This window comes from Megascapheus bottae, chromosome 20 (genome assembly GCF_031878675.1).
Source record: "Megascapheus bottae isolate mThoBot1 chromosome 20, mThoBot2.hap1, whole genome shotgun sequence".
NCBI lineage: Eukaryota > Metazoa > Chordata > Mammalia > Rodentia > Geomyidae > Megascapheus > Megascapheus bottae.
In genome coordinates, this window is record NC_143528.1 from 27,315,113 (window position 1) to 27,323,080 (window position 7,968).

General features: G+C 47.6%; 1 long non-coding RNA gene across 1 annotated transcript; it reads right to left on the bottom strand.

Moving 5' to 3' along the window:
* Positions 1-725: 725 nt before the first annotated feature.
* On the bottom strand, positions 726-1,855 carry LOC150049314 (uncharacterized). The gene is made up of 3 exons (XR_016538979.1): positions 1,841-1,855; positions 1,595-1,692; positions 726-952 (listed from the first exon to the last, which is right to left on the bottom strand). It is a non-coding gene; the product is annotated as an uncharacterized LOC150049314 (long non-coding RNA).
* Between the last annotated feature and the right edge of the window lie 6,113 nt (positions 1,856-7,968).

Sequence of the window (7,968 nt, forward strand, 5' to 3'; positions counted from 1 at the left end):
TGGTTCTCTGTTGTTTTCTCCTCCAACCGGCTAAAATGATTTAAAACAAACAGCACACTTACTCATGGGCAATGAGTTTCCAACTTTTCCTTAAGCACATTGCCTAGAGAAGCAGCCAAAAAAGATATTACTCCAAATTAAGATGGCAGTAAATCCGTCCTTCGTAAAAAAGATGGAAGCCAATGACGACTAACCCAGTGCAAGATTGCTTTCCATTTAAAGCAGGCTGTTCTTATCGTTGCCTGGAGCCGCCATCCACGTCTCCAATACAAGCAGAAAGGCACTCGCGTGCATGCGTGCGGGGGCTGTGGAGGATATGTGTGTGTGACTTGCTTTTAAGGAAGAAAACTTGGAGGGGAGGGCAGGAATTTTGTTTGTAACTGGTGCTGGGGGAAAGCAAGCCAGTGGTGAGGTCTCAGTGGGGGAAGTGGAGGCCAAGCTGCCCGACCATTACCTTCTTTTGCAAATCTGGTTTTCATATTCTCGCTCAGTAATCACCCAAAGCTATAACTGTCTCTGAAATTATTCATTAAAGTCATTTTCAGGGATTCTCACAGGATGACTCTTTAACGTTTATGATCTTCTGCTAGCAATGACATCAGCCTCTGTGTCTTTTCCGCTTTTAATTAATGTGCTGGGAAGACTAGAGGGGCCTTGGCTGCGTGCGTGGGGAGGGGCGGGCCGGGGTGGAATCCACGGGCCCTTCTGCTCCCGGCGCGGTCAGCTGAGTTCCAGCGCGCAGACATCCTTTGATTAAGGAGGGTATGCAGGCTGTGCAGAAGATCAGGGCTGTGCCCCGTAGTGCTGTCAGCGGTGACAGATCCCAGATGGGGCCGCTACTGTATGGCAGATTGAGTTTCTCAGCAGAAAATTCACCCTCCTAAACGTCTTCAAAAAAAAAAAAAAAAAAAAAAAACTTCTCCAGATACTCCAGGTCGCTTCGTGTGAGAAACTGAAACAGTGCAAACCCCAAAGTTGGTCTTGAGGGCTTGTTAGGGTTTCTCCCCTACACACACCACCGCCTCCTCCGCCCCCTCGCTTTCTTTTCTTTCCTTCACCCCCCACCCCCACACTTCTCCTCCTCTGAGCATCTTCAACTCGCCGGGTTACTAATAGCGTGGAGGTGGAGATGAACTGGGCCTGGGATTCCGGATTGCCCAGCTCACCGCGCCACGCTGACGACCCCCAGCTCCGAGGGCGCCCCCCCAAGCCAATCCGGTGGGTAGAGCGTGTGGTATCTGGGGCTTGGGCAAGGGGGCGGGCAGCTCTTGAACACATAGAGAAGTAGGGGTACACAAGAAGGGACAAACACTTCTGTACATAGACGGAGAGAAACGAGGGGCGGGAAGAGCGGAACAAAGGCAGCTATAGAAGGTACCTCCACCCCGCTGGAGCCCGCAGCCTAGCCCCCAGAGGAAGGCGGTGCTGCCTGGCAGGGCTCGGTGAGAGGGCAACCGGAGGCCCCCGAAGGAGGCTCAGAGGCTAACCTTTGGGGTGGGGTGATGGTGGATCCCCAGAGCTACACCAGTCTAGTCTGAAGTTTGAGCCAAAAGGTTTGTACTGGGGGCCTTTGCCAAGGTGAGAAGGTACGCACCAGGACTCCAGGTTTCTACATAAATATTACTCCATCGACGGTGGCTTGGGCTTAGCTCCACGTTTCGCATTCTGCAACATCTGTACGAGTTGGAAGTTCTGTTGCAAAAACATTTGGATTTATTTTAAATATTTAAAAAGTAACTTCATAAATGTCCTGGAGACCCCCCCCCCAATCCCTGGAGGCAACGAGATCCTTTCTCCTCCCCCTCCCTGCCGGCCTCTTGTGAAGGCGGTCCAGACCGACCTCAGGGCCCGCCGCTACAGCAAAGGCCGGGCGGAGGGGTGAAAGGCGGAAGGGACTTGGATTTGAAATGGATTTCTAGGCCCCACCCATCCCTGTCCCCTCGGCCTTCTCCACAGCGGGTTGTGGGGTGTTACTGCTAGCGACGCCCCGAAAAGGCCAGAAGGAGGAGAATCTGGGGGGGGGGGTCCCGCTTTGTTTTGTTTATTTCAAGATGAATGTTGCTGTGGGGTTGTTTTTCCCACCATCAAAACGCCCTGGGCGCCTCCACCCTTTCGGGATGGGGCTGGAGAGAGCCGGATTCGGCTACAGAGAGCCCTCAAAGAGGTGTTTTGTTTTTGTTTTTCTGTATAATAATAATAATAATAATAATAATAATAATAATAATAAAAGGCTCAGATGCAAGGCCTAAGGTCCCAGACCCAGAGGATCTAACCACCTCCCCGGTGCAACCGAGCCCGCGCCGGGGTCCTACGCCTTCCCCACGCCCGGGGCGGGACAGGACCTGTGCGTGGGAGCTTTCCCTCCCCTCCAGCTCGGTCCAGGGCCCCACGAGGCATGAGCCCCACGCCGCCGCCGCCTGGCCTCGCTCGCTCACGGCCTCAGGTCTTCCGTGGCCAGATGGTTGACCCTGGAAGAAGACCTGTGGTCTCAAACTCTGGGAAAATCAGACGCCACCTTTTGCAGAGACTTCTGTCCCCACCTGTCCATTCCGCAGGCCCAGATTTTACACCGAGGGGTCCTATTTTATGCCACCAACCAGCCAGTCAGGCGCATATTCTCCTACGCATCGTCACCGTTGGGCGAACCTGCGAACCCCTCACAATCACTTTCTCTCCCCCCTCAAACTCTCATCCTTATTATCCCACCATTTGTGAAAAAAAAAAAAAACAACACCAAGCTCTCTATAATGTCGAAACAAAACACTCCAAAACACTCCATTCCCAAATCTGCCGCTCGCCTCCTCGCAGAAGGCAGCTTTTATTTTCACTGGCCATGCTGGATGAAAGTAGTTTATTTTGATTTTTCTCCCCCTGGTACCCACATGCCTTGTAAAAGGTTCGTGTGCACTGGCTGGTCCCCCTCCCCGCCCCCTTCGGAGGGAACAAGCGCCGGGCCTGGCTTCCAGACGGCCGCCCCTCCACGCCACAGTGCAGGTCACCGGCGGGGGCCGCGGTGGAGTTGTGACCCCGCCCGAGCCCCCTCTCCCTGGGGTGGGGGTGGGGGAAGTCGGCTCGCAGGGCCTGCGTGGGGGACAAGACCTCCCAAGTGGTGGCCGGAGCTCGGGGGCCCACCCCGCACGGCCCCGGCCTTCCCCGCTGCCCTCCTCATTCTCACCCCGCTCCCCTTCTCCTGCGCCCCGGGCCGAGTGTGATCCGGGCCCGGCGGGCGCGCCGCCGATCTCGCCCCTTCCTTTTGTGTGCACTTCTCTCCCTTGTCTGCTTCCTCTCCAACGTCGGTCGCCTTCACGAGGAAATCTCACTCAAGTCCAGGGGAGCAAAACCGGCTGGAGGGGGGGAGGGAAGTTGGGAGGAGGGCTTGATCCAAATCTGGGGCCGGGGTCTGGGAGCCACCGCACCCCTCTGCGCCCGCCGGGACGGATGCGGGGCGCCGCGAGCCTCTGCGTAACGTCAGCGCACCGGGTAATTTACCTTCCCCGTGCGTCTGTCAATATGACTAATTTCCACAGGGGTCAAAAAGCCTTTCTCCGGCAGTCCATCTTGGAACGTTCTCTTAACGCCATAGACTGGCTTGGTTGTTTGGTTTCCAGTCCCAGAAATAAATAGTCTCTGCCCAGGCAGTCTGAGACGAGCTGGGGAATGTACGCGCTGTCAATTAAAGTCTGTGAGCCTTGAACTACCAACTGCGAGGGGGCGGCCCTCCAATACTCAGTACCTAACTGCCCTGGATACCAATGTTTTCTTAAGAAACACACAAACACATACACACAACACACACACACACACACACACACACACAGAGTGAACATAAGGAAATAAGCATTGCTCCAGTTGTGTGTTGTCTCTGCATTTCAGGGTATGATGTGAGCACTGGGTATGAGAGCTCCTTCTTGCTGATCTGGCCTAGACAGATAATATATTATCCGTGGGTGCTTTACAATCATTTAAAACTGCTACCGACCTTCTAAGTGTAAATCGGAAGCATGGAGTTAGACGTTCTTTGAGATTTGACAGAAAGGGCCCATTGACGAAGGCTGCATTAAAAAAAAATGGGAAAATGTCCTGAAAGAAGTCAGGGTGGCTAGGAAGATGCGGCAATTTCCAGTAGGCCAAGTTTTCCCTGGGACGGGGGAGAGGGGGTGGTGAAAGACTTTTGGAGACTCATAGTTGGTGTTGGAAGGGAGAAATTCTTCAAAGTTCTGCAGCTAAGGTGTAGAGACAAGTGCGTCTCTTCCCTCTCGCCCACTCTAACAAACCTGGTGTAGTGAAACTAGCTAAGCCTATAATGTGAGCCACTCAGGAGACTGAGATCTGAGGGTCGATGTTTGAAGCTAACCCTGGGCAGGAAAAGTCTGTAAACTCTTTTATTTTCAATTAACCACCCCTTCCCACTACACCCCCAAAAGAAAAAAAAAAATTGGTCCTGGAGCTGTGGCTCAAGTGGTGGAATGCCAGCCTTGAGAGGGAGAATGCTCAGTCTTGAAGCTCAACATACATGTGCACACACATTCTTTAAGCAAGCAAACACCTGGGCTTTAGGGCAGTTAGTTTTCAGAGAGATCCTAAGGATGAAGAATCCAAGGCAGAAGTACTAGCAAGTCCCACAGAGGCCAGTGACCTCTGTGTATGGGGGTGGATGGTTCATATCCTCACTAGGACCCTCTCTTCCCCAGACTCAAGCCACCATATCTGTACACACACACACACACACACACACACACACGCACACGCACACACACACACACACACTTTCTCCTGCTTCTCATCTGCTGGTGTATTTATGACCCAATGAAAGTATATCCTTTAGGAAAAAAAAAACCATCTATAAAATCTGAAATACGAAGAACTCATTTGGGTGTTGCCACTCCAGACCAAACCAGGTCTTGAAGCTTTTCTTTTTTCAAGCACAAACACCTTGACTTCTCCTGCTATTCTATGATCACCCTATTATTTTTACTAAACAACAAGAATTCCTTGTAAGTGACCTCTGTTCATTTTCCACAGAAAAGGAAAGGCGTGGGGATATGAACCTATCTTTATGTGAAGGAAAGGCATTCTTGGGGAGGGAAAGAATTTTACTCTCTATTCTTTGTCATCTTTGAAAAACCCTGGCACCATATGTTCCAACTTCTGCACACAGCTGGGAAAACCAAGGATGCTTTCAACTCTCTTTCATTTCTTTCCTGCCCCACTGGTTTTTTTTTCCCAACAGCCACCTTTTTTTGGATCTCACAAACACCAAACCTATTATTTCTCCTGGTCATTATCTGAACTCCTTTTCCAGGAAATCACCACCTGTGTTTGTAGGAAAAGAAAATAGCACACTTAATTTTGCATTTGGGACTCAAATGGATAAAGCAGGGATTATTTTCCATTTTGGTTTTCTATAGACCCTCCTTTTAAAGAAGACAATTTTTTTTAAGTCTTGATTTCATTTCTTTTGCAATTTGACCTTTGCCACAAGAGCAAAGGATGGGGTTTACCAGCACGAACCATGCAATAAGAAAAATTGAGCGAGATTTCAATTCCAGTGTGAGCCTCCTTTAACTGGGTGGGTATGTTTATTTGCATATCTTTGGAACATTCAGAAGTGCACCAACTCTGACTTGACCTGTTTGGGAGGGTATATCCAGGAGCTATTTAAAAATATTGAAAAACTCCAAGCTTTTGTTTCTGAGATTACCTAGTGACGTTTTCATTCTTCTGTTTCCCATCAAGGTGTAAAGTTTTAAGTTTCATGAGATGATTTTGACTAACAAGTGCTTTTCTAACCAAATAGAGCCTTGGGAAAAGGGCAAAGCATGTCCTATCTATGTCCTACCCACAAGACTACATGGGGAGAAAACTAGTGCTCTGAGAGAAAGCCATTCCCAGTAATGGTTTTGTCCTTTACTTCTAAACAAACTGTCTATGGATGGGGACCAGAGGGAAATACTGGGAGAGGATGAGAGAAGGCATGACATTGTCCAAAAAGAAATGTGCTTATCACCTGACTTATGTAACCTTAGTGTCTCTATACATCATCTGTATAATAACAATAAAAATGAACATTAAAAGATTTGTCCATTTAAAAGCATGGATTAGAAATTGTCTACTTTTCTATTTCAGGTGTGTTTTCGCTTAGCTTTCCTCCTGTATTGAGTTCAGTCATTCCTACAAGTCTTTTTCTAGAGAAGAAAATGGCTTTAATCCAGCAAGTCTCCCCATTTGGAAGGATAAAAGAAGAATGGTGTGTATTTAACATGTAAAATGCTTTAAAAATTCTCATTTATAAGTTTTATATTTCTGCATATAAATACTATTTCTAATCAGATCTACAACTTAGAACCTATTAAGCTGAATAGTGTATAACATATTTTTGATCCCATACTCTGAGATAACTCTTTGAGCTCATTCTCTAATCTGTGATAGCATATTTAAATATATTTAGCACCAGGTGCTGAAGGCTCATACCTGTAATCCTAGCTACTCAGAGGGCCTAAAGTCTGAGATCCAACCACAGTTTAAAATAGCTGAGGCAAGAATACTCATGAGATTTTTTTATTATTATTATTTCTTTTCTGTCTTTCTTTCTTTCTTTTCTTTTCTTTTTTTTTTGCTAGTCTTGGGGCTTGAACTCAGAGCCTGAGCACTGTCCTTGGCCTTTCTCAAGGCTAGCACTCTACCACTTGAGCCACAGTGCCACTTCCAGCTTTTTCTGTGTACGTTGTACAGAGGAATTGAGCCTGGGTCTTTGTGCATGCTAGGCAAGCACTCTACCACTATGCCAAACTCTTGGCCCTCTTTTTGTATTGTTATGAGGCTCTTATCTCCATTGAATCACCAAAGACAGAAATGGAGCTGTGGCTCAAGTGACAGAGTGCCAGCCTCAGCAGAAGTAGCTAAAGAATAACATCCAGTCCTTTAGTTCAAGGCCACATACCAACAGAGACAGAGAGAGAGAGAGAGAGAGAGAGAGAGAGAGAGAGAGAGAGAGAGAGAGAGAGAGGGAGAGGAGAGGGAGAGGAGAGAGAGGGAGAGGGAGAGGGAGAGGGAGAGGGAGAGGGAGAGGGAGAGGGAGAGGGAGAGGGAGAGGGAGAGGGAGAGGGAGAGGAGAGGGAGAGGGAGAGAGGGAGAGAGGGAGAGAGAGAGAGAGAGAGAGAGAGAGAGAGAGAGAGAGAGAGAGAGAGAGAGAGAGAGAGGATCCACTAACAGTTACAGCCTGATGAATTTTATTTATCTACTTAACTGTTTCAGGTTCTTTCTTTCTTTCTTCTCTATTTGTACCCTCTACTGGCCTGGAAATTGCAATAGCCCATTCTAGTCTTAACTCTTAATTCTCTGCCTCCAAAGTACTAGGATATCAGCTGCACATTAACATATTAGTCAAATGGTTTATGTTCTTATAAGTTTAATTTCTAATGAACAGGCATTCCCCTTTAAAAGATGATAGATAGATAGATAGATAGATAGATACATACATACATACATACGTACATACATACATACATAGTGGAGATACGGAGAAGTCTTCTTGATATATCTCTATCTCCATCCATTTATTTAAAAAAATCACTTACCCTTCCCCCTGCACAATTACTTATTTCTTGAGTATCTCCTCTGAGCTTTGAAATACATGACAAAGCAAATTGGAATCTCCCTTCTGTGGCTCTAGAAAGAGAGTTATTTCAGTATATCTGGTCTTCTGATGGAGGTGTGTGAGATAGGAGTGATCATTGGGAGCTTTGAAGAGGCTCACACCAAATGCAGTCTGGTCATGGTGGAAAGTACCTCCTGGTCATAATTTAAAATACTTGTGAACGATAACACACAGGCACATGCAGAACAAAGGATTCTTAATACTCCAAATTGGATTGCCTTGCAAAAAGATTGAGGCTATCAAATTCTAGGAATGCCTTTATTTATTTATTTATTTATTTATTTTTGTATATTCTCACTCTCCAAACTTGA